The 14,533-nt window shown below is 41.8% G+C and overlaps 1 long non-coding RNA gene across 17 annotated transcripts in view; it reads left to right on the top strand.

The window, feature by feature from the left end:
• Nucleotides 1–13,062: 13,062 nt before the first annotated feature.
• The window catches only part of LOC144280566 (uncharacterized), a 30,466-nt gene continuing 28,995 nt past the window's right edge, over nucleotides 13,063–14,533 (top strand). For 15 of the 17 annotated variants that reach the window (XR_013349000.1, XR_013348989.1, XR_013348995.1 and 12 more), the window contains exon 1: nucleotides 13,116–13,324. This is a non-coding gene — a long non-coding RNA (uncharacterized LOC144280566). The other 2 variants (XR_013348999.1, XR_013348993.1) reach the window with 2 other exon arrangements.

Here is a 14,533-nt window from a genome sequence, read left to right as displayed (position 1 = left end):
GTGGGACAGTAGAATTTCATAGTCTCTTCCAGTTTCACTTACTGCAAAGATCCTACCATATTTTAGAAGATTTGTATTTCTAAAACTAACTACATGGGTATATCTCATAGAGTTCAACTTCCTTATGGAAAATTCTTACATAGGAATTATTTGGTGAATAAATTTTGTTTGTGATGGTGTTTCTGGCCCTAGGCTCTATATTTGAGTTAAAGCAGCCATTTCCTCAGTGGTTTTTACATCTACACTTTTTCCATAAATCATTCTTTTATTAAAGATCATTTCAGTTGTGAATAGCTCTTCCCCCATATATTTCACCTTCATGCCCCCTTAAAAAAGAGAAGTTCTCCATTGTTTGATTATTGAAACAGAATCTCTAAAGTATTGTGAGCTGAAATATGTTAGAAATCACTGCTGTTCTTTTTCACCCAGCTAAATAGCAAACTTGCATCACAATATGAATTGGCCTCATGCTTGTTTCTTCAAATCTCCAGTAGTGTTTTCCCAGTGTGTATCAGTGAAATTTGCCAACACAGGAATGCATTTTCATTACCTTATTGGTTTCTGTGTACTACCTCAGCCTTTTCCCCACGAATGGCTTTTGCTATGAAATATGAAACCTCAAAAAAAGCTTCTAACCATTTACCATTATATTTAGTAAAATGTTTAAAAGCACTAGATTGAGTAAGACATGACTTTAAAACATCATTGAAAAACTTCAGAGGTTTGCTTTCATGTTTTGGATGCTTAATTTTTAAAATCAGTTCATTGAAGTTTAATTTATATAGAGGAAAATTCACCCTTCAGAGATGTTCAGTTCTATGAGTTTGACAAATGCATACATTCATGTAACCAGCACAGTCAAAATATAGAACATTTCTATCCCCCTAAAATATCCCTGTATTCCTTAGTAACCAATCCCTCTGTCCACAACCAACCTCAGACAACCAGTGATCTGATTTCTGTTTTTATAGTTCTGCCTTTTCTAGAAGGTTGTAAAAATGGAATCATCTAGTATGCAGACTTTTGAGTCGGGCTTTTTTACTCCATATAAAGCTTTGGAGATTCATTCATGTTGTTGAATGAATCAGTAATTTGGTTCATTTTTTTTTTTTTTCTGAAGTAGCCCATTGTGTGATGTAGCACAGTTTGTTAATCCACTCACTAATAAAGCAACATTTGAGTTGTTTCCAGTTGGATACTAAGAATACAGCTAACAAATTGGTATAAGCATGCACATGAAGGCATGTATGAGGACACATGTATACAGTTCTGAGTAAATAATTAGGGTTGAGATCTTTGCGTTGTAAGGTGAGTGTTTGTTGAACTTTATGAGAAACTGCCAAACTGTTTTACAAAGTAGTTCTACCATTTGCATTTTTGCCAGCAATGCTCTAGCTTCCAACATCTTCCTTACCATTTGTTATTATTAGCTCTTAAAAGTTTATTTTAAGCCATTCTAACAGATATCTAGTGGTATCTCATTGTAATTTTATTTTGCATTTGCCCTCCTTTCAGCTTTATTGAGGTATAACATATTGAAAAACCTGCATGCATTTAAAGTGCACAGTGTAATGAGTTTGGGCATATGTGTGGAGCCATGAAACAATCATCGCCATCAAGGCAGTGAGCATATCCATTATACTCTGTGATCCATCCCTGTTCATCCTCCCTTCTCCTCATCCCGCAGGAAACCATTGGTCTAATTGCTGTCACCAGAGATTATTTTGTGTTTTTAGAATTTTATATGTGGAATCAAATACTATGTTTTCTTTTTTATCAATGAGCCTTTTATCAATGAGTCATTATTTTGAGGTCCGTTCACGTTGTTACATGTATCAGTAGTCTGTTCCTTATTATTGCAGGGTAGTACTCATTTTACCATCTTCAGAGCTCCTTATATGATTGCATAAATACAGGTTTCTACCTGGTAACATATTTCTTCTGCCTGAAGAGCACCCATTAACATTTATTACACAGCAGGCCAGTGGCGCTGAATTTTCTCATCTGTTGTTTTTCTGAAAATGTCTTTATTTTGGTTTCATTGTCGAAATATTTGCTCTGGATATAGAATTATCAACTGGCAGTTGTTTTTATTTTTTTCTTTCAGTCAGTATTTTATAAATGTGTTGCTTTTTTTGGAGGGGACTTGTGTAGTTTTTGATGAGAGGTCTACCCTAATTCTTATCTTTATTCCTCTGTATATGATGTGGTCCTCCCTCTTCTCCTCTAGCTGCCATCAAGATTTTCTCTTTATTTTGGGTTTTCAGCAGCTTAACTGATGTACATAGGTATGTGTGAAGTGTTTTGGTTTGTTTGGTGTATATACTCTTGGGGGTTGTCTGAGCTCCTTGGATCTGTGATTTACTGTTACTCATCAGTTTGGAAACATTCTTAGCCATTATTTTTTCAAAATCTTTTGTGTTCCATTATATTTTTCTTAGCCTTCTGGAATTTCAATTATAAGTATGTTAAAATGTTTGATACTGTCCTAGATCTCTCAGATGCCTGTTCTGTTGTCGTTGTTGCTGGGTTTGCTTTCATTTTTCTTTCTCTCTCTCTCTCTCTCTCTCTCTCTCTCGGTGGGAAGTGGTAACTTTGATTGATAGATCTTTAAGTTAATCAGTTCTCTCAGCTGGGTTCAGTCTACTGATGAACAGGTCGAAGGCACTCTGCAGCTGATGTTGGGTTTATCATTTATAGCATTTCCCTCTCTCTTCTGAAACTCCCCATCTGTTTATACATGCTGTTTATCTTTTCCACTATATTCTCTTACATATTAATTATAGTTATTGTAAAGTCCCTATCTGCTCGTCCTTCTATTATCCAAGTATTACTTGAATTTGCTCCTATTGATTGCATTGTCCTGTTGACAGTGGGTTTTATGTGTGTGTACATGTGTATAAATGTAGTTTTTGAGGGAATACCAGATGTTTCATGTAGAACAGTAGAGACAGAGGTAAATACTATTAATGCCAGAAAACAATCATGACTCTTCCTTTGTCAGGCCCTTAGTATGGAGAATTGAGTCATGAGGGTCAAGTTAGCAGAGGAGCTGGCTTTGGGTTTTGTTGTTGCTATGCTGAGTGTCAGTACACCACAGACTTCAAATTCTTCTAGCAATGGGCTACTTTTGCCTTGTGGTTAGGATGAGAGCCTCACGATGGATAATTTTCTCGGGACTATCACTGCACCATCAGCTTTCAGATTAGATCTATCACCATGTGCGGGCCCCATCCCCAGCCTTAGACTGCTGGTGCTCATTACTTTGTCCCAGGCTTGTGTTGGCAATATGATGATTTTTCTGTTGTTCTACTCAGTCTAAGTCTTAGGGAAGGACCCATGTACTTCAGCCTTAGATATGTGCTCCTCTATGCATTCCTTGCCCCTCCTCCTTACAACAGCCAAATTCTGCTTTATATTTGTGATTGATCTTGAGCAGGAGTTTTCTTTCCCTTCCCCACTGGTAGGAAACCTCTGCTTGATATTATTTTGGGATCTTGGGCCCAAGATGGTTTTGTGCTTCTCCCTAAGGAGAGTCTTTTTTTTATACTCTACTTTCTTCCCACAATACATCTTTTCCTGTGCCTTGGGCAACAGTCTTTGCTGCCAGTCCCCCAAAAGCTTGAATGTTAACACACATGACAAGAATCTAGGGAAATGCATGGTGTCTTCTGCCTGAACCCCATGCCTGCCAATTACCTCCTATACATGTGTTGCACCCCTACTCTCTTTCATGAGCATTCAGTAAAGGTTTAAGGATAAGAGCTTGTGAAAAGTTTGAACTCCCCTTGGTGGAGCCCTCACTCTTCTGGACTGACACACAGCTCCCACTCAGCCTTTGTCAGTTCCTTAGAATTGTAGCTATTCCTCCCCTCGTGTTCCCTGGCCTACTCCTTTTTCTCATGTACCCTCCTGTAAGTGAGAGAGTTTGTCTTCTGCCTCTCTCTCTGTCTCTCTCTCTTTTTTTTTTAAGATTTTATTTATTTATTCATGAGAGACACAGAGAGAAGGCAGAAACATAAGCAAGGGGAGAAGCAGGCTCCCCGCAGTGAGTCCGATGTGGGACTTGATCCTGAGACCCCAGGATCACACCCTAAGCCGAAGGCAGTTGCTCAACCCATGAGCCACCCAGGCGTCCCATCTTCTGACCCTCTTTAGAAGGACTTGACTGTCTTTGGAACTCAGGTTGTTCATCGTTTTGTGACCCCAGCTCTCGGAGACGTTCACTGAAATTTCCAATGTAGTTTTTCATCTGAATTTTTCTTTTTGTTAGGATGGGAACAACATCTTTGCAAGCTTTCCACATCCTAAGGGGAAGTGAAACTCTGTGTGTAATTTTAAAGACTCTTGGTTATCATGATGGTATGGAACTCTCATCAGCTCCATCTAAAGGTAAAAGATACACTTAGGTTGAGTTTAATTGTTAAGTAGTTAACACTCTTGATAATTTTAAAGTTTTAGGTGAGTTCTTGTTGGATCTGCTTAGATCAGCATGTTTTTTATTGAAGTATAGCTGATGAGGCATTCATGTCTATAGTGGGGAGAGTGCCAGCTGCCATTTTCTCGTTGTTTGCTGGTGCCTGCATTATTAGTATAAAGTTTAATTTATGGCATCTTTCAATGAATTATTTTTAAGCCATTTGTCTCTTTGTGTGGGTTAATTTTCTTAAAGCTAGATAATATAATTGCAAACTCTCTTAACCAAGCACATTCAAAGTGCAATACATCACAGTACAGTGAGAGTGATTAAGTGGCAGAAGTCTCCATTGTGGGCCCCTGCAGGTTTGAGCACTCCCACTCTGCCCTGAGGGTGCTTTTATACCATACATGACACACAACTATATGACCTAAACAGAACTGAAGGAACCAGGATCGATTCACATATTGGGTTTTTTTTTTTTAAGATTTTATTTATTTATTCATGAGGGACACAGAGAGAGAGAGAGAGAGAGGCAGAGACACAGGCAGAGGGAGAAGCAGGCTCCCTGCAAGGAGCCTGATGTGGGACTTGATCCCGGGTCTCCAGGATCACACCCTGGGCTGCAGGCGGCGCTAAACCGCTGCGCCACCGGGGCTGCCCTCAGTTTACGTATTGTTTGTTGGTAAGGCTTGATGTCTTTTTTTAGATAAAACATCTGCTAGAATATTAGAGATAAAAATTAGACATAATGGAAATTCTAGTATTTTCCACCCTAGACCTCAGTAGATCTTCTAGTATACTCCCTGGCTTGCGTACCCCTCGGAGACAGTGAACTAGACTATGAGTTCCTTGTGGGGGTAGAACTTCTAGCACACTGTTTGTTTTGCCCCACCCCCTGCACCCCACCGCCTGCTCTAGGCCTCCTGGTTTGTAGGTAGACAACACGCTTTCTTGCTGAATAAGCAAACGTGTGATTCCCGGTTTCAGGAAGCCTTGTTTCTCACCAAATGGGTTGAGTCAGTTATGACAGCCAGATGAAAAAAACAGAAACCTACCTAAGATCATATGTATTAAGTAAGGTGTACCACACTGATGATAACATTCACTTGGTTTTAGAGAAAAAGCGTTACATACAAACTGAAGCATGTGTGGGTCTTGGTGAGGACATGATCACAGGAGTAGGAGCTGCGGTCCCTGTGGGTCAACCACACCAGCAGAGACTGTGGGGAGGGCTGAGGTACTTCATCAGGCAGAGAAGACACACTCCCTGGCCCTAACCTGAGGGCAATCTCTGCCCTCTAGTGCCTTCTAGCTGGTTCAGCAGGATCTGGTGCACTTGGGCAGCCACAGAACCATAGGGGCCAAAGTAGGATGTCTGTCGCCATGGCCTCTTCTCTCTACAGCTTGCCCTTCTGCTTTAATGCTTTGTCGGGGAAATCCCCCTACTTCATTTTCCAGAAATGATCCACATTCCTTTTCACAACTGCACAGAGCTTCATCTTGTGAGATCCTGTATTACTCAATCACCGTCATATGTATGGGCTTTTAGGTTGTTTCAGTATCTTATGATTATTAGCAATACTTATGCCTATATCTTAAGTAATGTCAACTTTTGAAAATAAAATGACATTTTCCTTTCATAGTTTTCTGCGTAGATTTGTCAGTCTTTAAGGTCCAGAGGGGGAAAGTATTTGTTTTCCTTAAAAAAAAAAAAAGATTTTCTTTACTTATTCATGAGAGACACAGAGAGAGAGGCAGAGACACAGGCAGAGGGAGAAGCAGGCTCCCCCTGGGGAGCCCGATATGGGACTCAATGCCATGATCCTGGGATCACGACCTGAGCTGAAGGCAGACGCTCAACCATTGAGCTACCCAGGCACCTCTCTTTTTCTTTTTTATAACATTTTTAAAAATTTAAATTCAATTTGCCAACATATAGTATAACACCCAGTGCTCATCCCATCAAGTGCCCTCCTTAGTGCCCATCACCCAGTTACCCCACCTTGCTACCTTTCTCCCCTTCTGCCAGAGAGGGAAAGAAAGTGCACAGAGACATCAGGGAACGCCATGTAGCTCCAACCTAGTGATGGAAAACCTACAATGGGGGGGGGGGGGGAGGTAATGAAAGGAAGAGCAGATGCAGGGAATATATTCTTGAAGTCAGTGGTCCCTAAAGAAGAGTGTATGTACCTCAAGGAAGGTGAATATTAATCCTTTGGGTTCCAGGAAGAAAAGATTTGAACTGTGTTTAAATTTTAGCTAAAATGAAATAAATATTATATTTATTTATATTTATTAACTCTGTTAATACACAGAGTGACAACACTGACCTCGCTGTACCAGTGCCTTGTGATTGGTCACCAGCCACATGCGCAGCCATAGAAACCCCCTGTGTTATTTCACTCTCAGTGGGACTGCCAGGCATTGTAGCCTAAGTGCTGATAGGGTAGCACTGGCCAGTTTCAGTAGAGCCAGACTTTTCAACCATCGGAGAACCTCTAGGATACGTTCTTTTTTTTTTTTTTTTTTAAGATTTTATTTATGTATTCATGAGAGCCACAGAGAGAGAGGCAGAGACATAGGCAGAGGGAGAAGCAGGCTCCCTGTGGGGAAGCCAATAAGGGACTTGATCCCAGGACCCCAGAGATCACACCCTGAGCCAAAGGCAGACGCTCAACCACTGAGCCACTCGGGTGCCCCGAGAAATATTTTTGAAAGATGGAAATGTGACTCTGACGCCAGAAAAAAATGTGTCACCTCTAAAGAAACCTCATACTTACACCCTTAAAAACAATTTAGAAACCAATTAAAATTAAATTTTTCCAAAACAAGGGCTTTCCATGAGTTTCAGACCCAGATGTGGTAAATATTAAAGTGCACTGCCTTCTCATTAATTTGTAAGAAATGCTTTGCAGCAGGGACAAAAGGAGCTTCACTCGCACAATTTGAATGAAAACCACAGTGTGCAGGCAATGATATACCTCTTTCATTTCAGTTGCACATGTTGTGAGATATCTTCTTCACTATGGCAGTCTTTCAAACCAAAAATCAGGATATACAAGCTTGGAGACAGGACTTTGAATTTCTGAAACACAGAATTCAGCCAAGAGTTTTAAAAATTAAGTGTATCCAATAACATTGCTGTATGTATCATTTGTTAACATCCGTCTTAGTGATGTTAAAAAGGGCTTTCATATTGTTAATAAACAAAACATTTTTTAAAAAATATGATTTATTATTCATATATTCCCTCTTGGTATTTTAGTGCTAGAAGTGATTTATAAATAAACCAAGAAACATATGCTGGGGGAGTGTATTCAAGCAATATTTTTTTACCAATTGTGATATGTGATCAAATGTTTGGAGAGTGTGCCTTCTATATTTTTTTAAGATTTTATTTACTTATTCATGAGAGACACAGAGAGAGAGCAGAGACAGAAGAAGCAGGCTCCATGCAAGGAGCCCGATGTGGGACTCCATCCCAGGACTCCCGGATCACGCCCTGAGCCGAAAGCAGAAGCTCAACCACTGAGCCACCCAGGTGTCCCTAGAGAGTGGGCGCCTTCTAAAGAATATATTTAGCAAATGACCTTTTCACCATTAATACATGTCTACTAGAATTTTGTTTATTATTTCTTTTTATCTCCCAATTTTCAGTTATGGCTGATAATTGAGTAGAATTTTATCTCCTTCTAAATGTAACCAATGACACTTTATTTGCACTGCCTAAATGGATAGATAGATAGATAGATAGATAGATATAAATAGATAACTAGGGCAGCCCTGGTGGCGCAGCGGTTTAGCGCCGCCTGCAGCCCAGGGTTTGATTCTGGGGTCTCTGGATCGAGTCCCACATAGGGCTCCCTGGGTGGAGCCTGCTTCTCCCTCTGCCTATGCCTCTGCCCCCCGCCCTCTCTCTCTCTCTGTGTCTCTGTGAATAAATTAATAGAATCTTTAAAAAAGGGCAGCCCTGGTAGCGCAGCGGTTTGGCGCCGCCTTCAGCCTGGGGTGTGATCCTGGAGACTCGGGATCGAGTCCCACATCGGGCTCCCTGCATGGAGCCTGCTTCTCCCTCTGCCTGTGTCTCTGCCTCTCTCTCTCTCTGTGTCTATGAATAAATAAATAAAACCTTAAAAAAAAAGAATCTTTAAAAAAAAGATAACTAGATGGATCTAGATTTTTTTTTAATTTTTTTTATTTATTTATGATAGTCACAGAGAGAGAGAGAGGCAGAGACACAGGCAGAGGGAGAAGCAGGCTCCATGCACCGGGAGCCCAATGTGGGATTCGATCCCGGGTCTCCAGGATCGCGCCCTGGGCCAAAGGCAGGCACCAAACCACTGTGCCACCCAGGGATCCCTGGATCTAGATTTAGATGGATACATAGGTGTATATAAATATGCATACATGCACTCACATCTTTCCTTTTTTTAAGATTTATTTATTTATTTGAGAGAGAGAGAGAGAGCAGGGGGAGGCAGAGGGAGAGGGAGAGAATCCTCAAGCAGACTCTGCACTGAATGCAGAGCCCCACTAGTGGCTGACATCATGACCTGAGCAGAAAATCAAGAGTTGGGTCAATTAACCACCCCTAATCTTTCCTTTTTTAACCATTGAGAATGAGGAGCAGGTTGTGTCCCTCTATTCCTAAATACTTCAGTGTATATTTCCTAAGAATAAGGACATAACCACATTATAGTTATCCAAATCAGGAAATTAACAGTGATGTTGACAGAATTTGACAGAATTTAAAGATTCAGCATTAAGAAAATGTTGAAAGCACTTTGAAAAATTTTTTAAAGGTCACATGTTAAAGATTGTCATAATTACTTCAATTTTATTTGTATTTGTGTATGTAGTTGTTCTTAAGTCTAACTACTGTAAGCACTGTTTTATTTTTTTTTTTTATTTTTTATTTTTAAAGAATTTATTCATGAGACACAGAGAGAGAGACAGAGACAGAGACACAGGCAGAGGGAGAAGCAGGCTCCATGCAGGGAGCCTGATGTGGACTCGATCCTGGGCCTCCAGGATCAGGACCTGGGCTGAAAGCGGCGCTAAACCGCTGAGCCACCCGGGCTGCCCTGTAAGCACTGTCTTAACATGCTCAATTACCTTTGTTAAAAAATAAAAATCCAGGGGTGCCTGCATGGCATCTGCCTTCAGCTCAGGACATGATCAGGGTCCTGGAATCGAGCCCCGCGTCAGGCTCCCTGCTCAGTGGGGAGTCTGATTCTTCCTCTCTTCCCTCCCCACCACTTGTGCTTATTCTCTCTCTCTCTGTCTTTCAAATAAATAAATAAAATCTTTTAAAAAAGAAAAAAATCCACTAGTTATGCTTACCATTAGACTGAGAGGGAGAGTCTTAACACAGGATAATACAGTCTACAGTTATACCAAGGAGCCCAACAGCAAAACAGCCAACATATCAAGAGGTGGGGAAGTGCGCGTGAGTCATGGCCATGGTGGGTCTATGCGGATCAAGAGCTGCACTGCCGCACTTTCTGTGTTCATGGCAAGGAACTAGACTTGATACATAGCTGGTGCAATTTATTAGATTATTGGGGGTTGGGTGGGAGGGGGAGGAACACAGCCATGTCAACTCAATGGCACTGCTACCAAGACTCCCCAAGAGGCCCGGACCTCAAAAGTAAAGAGGAGCAGAAATTTATATAAAGAACTACCGAAGGTTCTTTTTTTTCAACTTGACTCTCTGGAGTCTGCTTACTTGGTATCTCTCTGTCTGCCTCTCTCAGATGTGCTATAAATGCCATGCTCTCCCTATAAAAGGTAGAAAGGCTTGGAGGAAGCCCTTAGAGGAGAGAACAAAGGGTTCCTAGACTAGATGGCAGAAATAACCCAGCATGTAGTAAGAAGAGGAAATTTTTAAGAAGGCAGAGGGGTATTCCAGCAGGTATATGGCTTGGAGGGAAAAGACAAAAAAATAGAAACTTTCCATCTTGAAGCTCTCTTTTCCCCGGCCCCAAAGACCTTCCTGCTCACGATGAATCTAGATTCTGAGTGAAAAGCAGCATTCTGTGTCCTTCAGATTAATCGAGAGAACATCCAGACACGGACAGGTTTGAGAAATCCTGATCTGGACCTCAGGCAAAGAAAGGGCTAAAAGGTGAATTACTCCTACCTGAGATTGATAGAGAAACCCACCCTGAACTCACAAGGTAAATCAGGTTTTCTCATTTCTTCTTCCAGTTGAAGTTTGCAATTTTGGAAGAGAAGGCAGGGGAGGAGAGATGGCCAGCTGGCTAAATAGGTGGTATCAAAAACTAGGATTTGGTTTTCTAAATCATGGCTGGAGATGCCAGAATAATGAGCTCCTGGCAAGAAGAAGAAGGCATCTTTTAAAACCAGGATAACATATTTGGCAAGAAGTCCTATGCTCTGATAAAGAGGACTTCAAAAGGAAATCTAGGGAAGGGAGCAGATAAAACCGTAAAGATACTGTGCTGTACATCTTCCAATCACCCGTCCCCGATCCCCTCTCTGCCCTCTTCCCTGCTGCTCTGTCCCTGGGGATCTGACCATATAGGCTGCATCCTTGGCCCCCATGCCTTCTATTTGGCTTGAGACAATGAGAGCCACCCTTTAGGAACCATCTCTGGGTTCAAATAACCACACCTTCCACCTGCCAGTCATGCCTCCCTACCATTACCACAGCCAGAGTGCTGCAGTATCCTGCCTCAGTTTCCCAGTTTCCCCAAATCATGCTCTCTCCTTCATAAATAATATCTCTTAATCGCTTCTCACCTTGCCTTTTTTGAGTATGGCAGTTTCTCCTTCCATGACTGTGACAGATAGTTATATATGTGGAGGATGATGGGTGTGAGGTAGGAAAGGGGAGTGTATGAGAAGAAGTGTTCACTGAGTTTCTACCAAAAAAAGTCAAAAGGAACAGACACAGCAGCCATGACAGTTGTGGCAGGAGCAGTGGTAGCTGAGGCTTAAGAAGACTGCATGGCAAAGAATGTATTTACATAATAAAACGAAGCAGTCTTCAATTCAGATTCTTTTTTTTTTTTTTAATTTTTGTTTTTATTTATGATAGTCAGAGAGAGAGAGAGAGGCAGAGACACAGGCAGAGGGAGAAGCAGGCTCCATGCACTGGGAGCCCGATGTGGGATCCGATCCGGGGTCCCCAGGATCGCGCCCTAGGCCGAAGGCAGGCGCCAAACCGCTGCGCCACCTAGGGATCCCTTCAATTCAGATTCTTAAATGCAAGCCAGGCAGTGAGGCAGTAGTTCCAAGGAAACTAACTGATGGATCCCAGGAGTTGAGGATTGCACTACCTACCAGAAAGGTGCACACCTGTGCTAACATGAATTTATTTCAGAGGGACTCAATGCAGGTTGCAAATTGGTAAGGAGAAAGAAGGGAAGCATGGCAATATGGTATTATCTATAGCAGTGATTCTGAACTGGGGGCACTTCTACTCTCCAGAGAACATTTGGCAATGTGTGGGGACATTTTTTATTATCTCTGAAGCAGAGGGAATTGTGCTTCTGGTATCTTATGGGTAGAGGCCAGGGATGCTTATATACATACTAATGCCCAGGACATCTCCTAAGACAGAATTATCTGCCCCAATGCCTGGCTGACTGGGTAGAAGCTGGAAATGGTGTAGCTCCTCCAGTGGTATAGAAGTTCAGTATCTAGAATTAGCTAGACCTGGATTTGAACCCCAGCTTCATTTCCTATCTGCTAGTGATCTGGCCTCTCCAAACTTTGGTTCTTTATCTTTAAGATAGGGGAGGTAATAAGACCCCTCCCATAGAGTTCCTGTGAGGATGAAAAGAGGCGATGCATACAAATTGTTTTGCACAGTGTTTGACACGTAGTTCAAGTTCTCAACAAGTGTTAGCTCCTGTTAGGATAATTGCCCTCTTCCAGCACAGATTATAACTCCATTAAAACTAATTTATGAGGAAGAGGGAAGTTTCAGCAGAGCTGTTAGGTTTCATGATTAGGTGACTATAGGCATGTGTTCACTTTGTGAAAATTTATTGAGCTCTACACTTGGGATTGGAGGTGTTTTCTGTATCTATGCTATAATCCAATGAAAAGTTTGCTTAAAATAATTAATGAAAGTCTCATTCTGTCCTCCTCCAAAAAAAAAGAAAAAAAGAACCCAAAACAAAACATACCCCCCCCCCGCCCGCCCACTGAAACATCTAATAAATTCTTGAGACATTGGGTGACTCAGTGGTTGAGAATCTGCCTTCTCAACTGCTCAGGTTGTGATTCTGGGGTCCCACACTGAGTTCCCCGTAGGGAGCCTGCTTCTCCCTCTGCCAATGTCTCTGCCTCTCTCTCTCTGTCTCTCGTGAATAAATAAATAAAATCTTTAAAAAGAGAGAGAGAGAGAGAAAACCCAGTGCCACCAGTCTAGATTCATCCCTTGGTGCCCCCTCAAAGCTCCCCAGAGAGCCTCATGTTAGCGTTTTTTCCCCCAAGGGTAAAAAATGTTTCTCTAGTATTTCCTGGTAATCCTAAATGTAAGAGTACATTCCTTGGGCTCAAAGGGGTGACTTGGGTGTTGGTGAGACACCGAGAAGGCATTCTGCCTTGGAAAATGCAAACTTCCCAGGGACTCGGATTTCTATGGCAAAGTTCTAGCACAAAGTTCCAACGCATCACAATGAAAATATATAGTACTGAGGATTTTACCAGGTGATTGCCCATTTATTTGATCACATCTGTTAGCATTTTCTGGTGCCAGGGCATGATGAAGACCTATTTATTCATAAGACTGTTGCCAGGGTACCTAAGTGCTTTAATCAGTTCTTGAAATAGTTCTTTGCCTCACAACTGAAAAGCAAATATTTTCCTGTTTCTCTTTTACATACAGTCTCAAGCTGTTGCTGGAGGAGCACAGGGATGTTCGATAAGGTTAGAACATTCTCCTCCTGAAAACTCTTGTTTGCTAGGTTGGTGGGATTATGGGTGATGTTCTTTTATCCTTTCAAAGGTGTTCTTTAATGTCGACATAAAATTCTTTGAAAAATAAGCATTTTTAAAAAGGTTACAGAAAGGTCTTTTTCAGGAGGTAAAACATTTTGGAGAGTTCTCAGCGTGGGGACATGGGAATAACTAACAAATGGATTAGGAAATGCCAATTTGACAAACAATTGAAACCTAAAAGGAGACAGCCTGCTAGCTAACTTCTGTGAACAACCAAGCATATAAAAGATAAAATGTACACATAATTAATTAAATACTGCATCTTTTTCATCCAGACATTGTGTCCAGCAGATAAGGCCTCAAAACTAAAATAAAATAAAAGGCTCAAGGGGTGTTTCAGAGCCATTGTTCCCGTTAACCTAATGTACCTGAAGAAAGTGTTAATATTCATTCCTCAGACTAGGCCATCAGATTTGACCTGATTGGTGTCTTGTTTCTGCAGGGCCCTCCCTGAGTGACCAGGGTAAACTGATAACCTGATCTCTGTTGAGGTGATTGAACTAGTAATGCCTCATCACTTACCCTTCCCAGATATCTTGTTCTGTTGATGATGTCTCGATGTTTGAATCCAAAGGAGTTTGTGAATTCAGGTCCCTGGGAATTTCAAGTAACTGGATCTGGCTGGCGAAGGAGACACTTGGACCCGTAGGTTACGTAGGTGACGGCAGCTCAAGGATTTCTTCCGCGTTAGTGTGGGGATGGGGGTTGGGGGGGGTGGCCGTGGGGATGGGGCGCAGAATGGGGACTTTGACAGCTCTGGAGTCTGTGGCCAACTAAAAATTAGTCCACACCTCCACCCCAGGGTAACCATGTAAAATTTCTGGAACCTCTGAATGTTACTCTAAATGGCAAAAGGTGTGCTTAAGTCATGGGTCTTGATTAAGTTAAGGAGCATCTCCTAGTACAGCCCCATGGGTCTTGCATGCGATCACGTGTAACCTTGTAAGAGTAAGACAGAGGGAGCTTTCACAGAGAAGGTGATGTGAAGACGGAGCAGAGGCAAGGAGCCAGATGTCAAGGAACATGGACAGCCACCAGAAACTGGAAAGGCAAGGAAGGGGCTCTCCCCTAGAGACAGGGAAAGGAGTGGGATCTGCTGACGTCTTGACTTCAGGCTTCTGAAGCCTTCGGGACTAT

Source organism: Canis aureus, chromosome 12 (genome assembly GCF_053574225.1).
Source record: "Canis aureus isolate CA01 chromosome 12, VMU_Caureus_v.1.0, whole genome shotgun sequence".
Classification (NCBI taxonomy): domain Eukaryota; kingdom Metazoa; phylum Chordata; class Mammalia; order Carnivora; family Canidae; genus Canis; species Canis aureus.
Note: the sequence above shows the minus strand (reverse complement) of the source record. Positions and strands in the feature narration are given on the sequence as shown.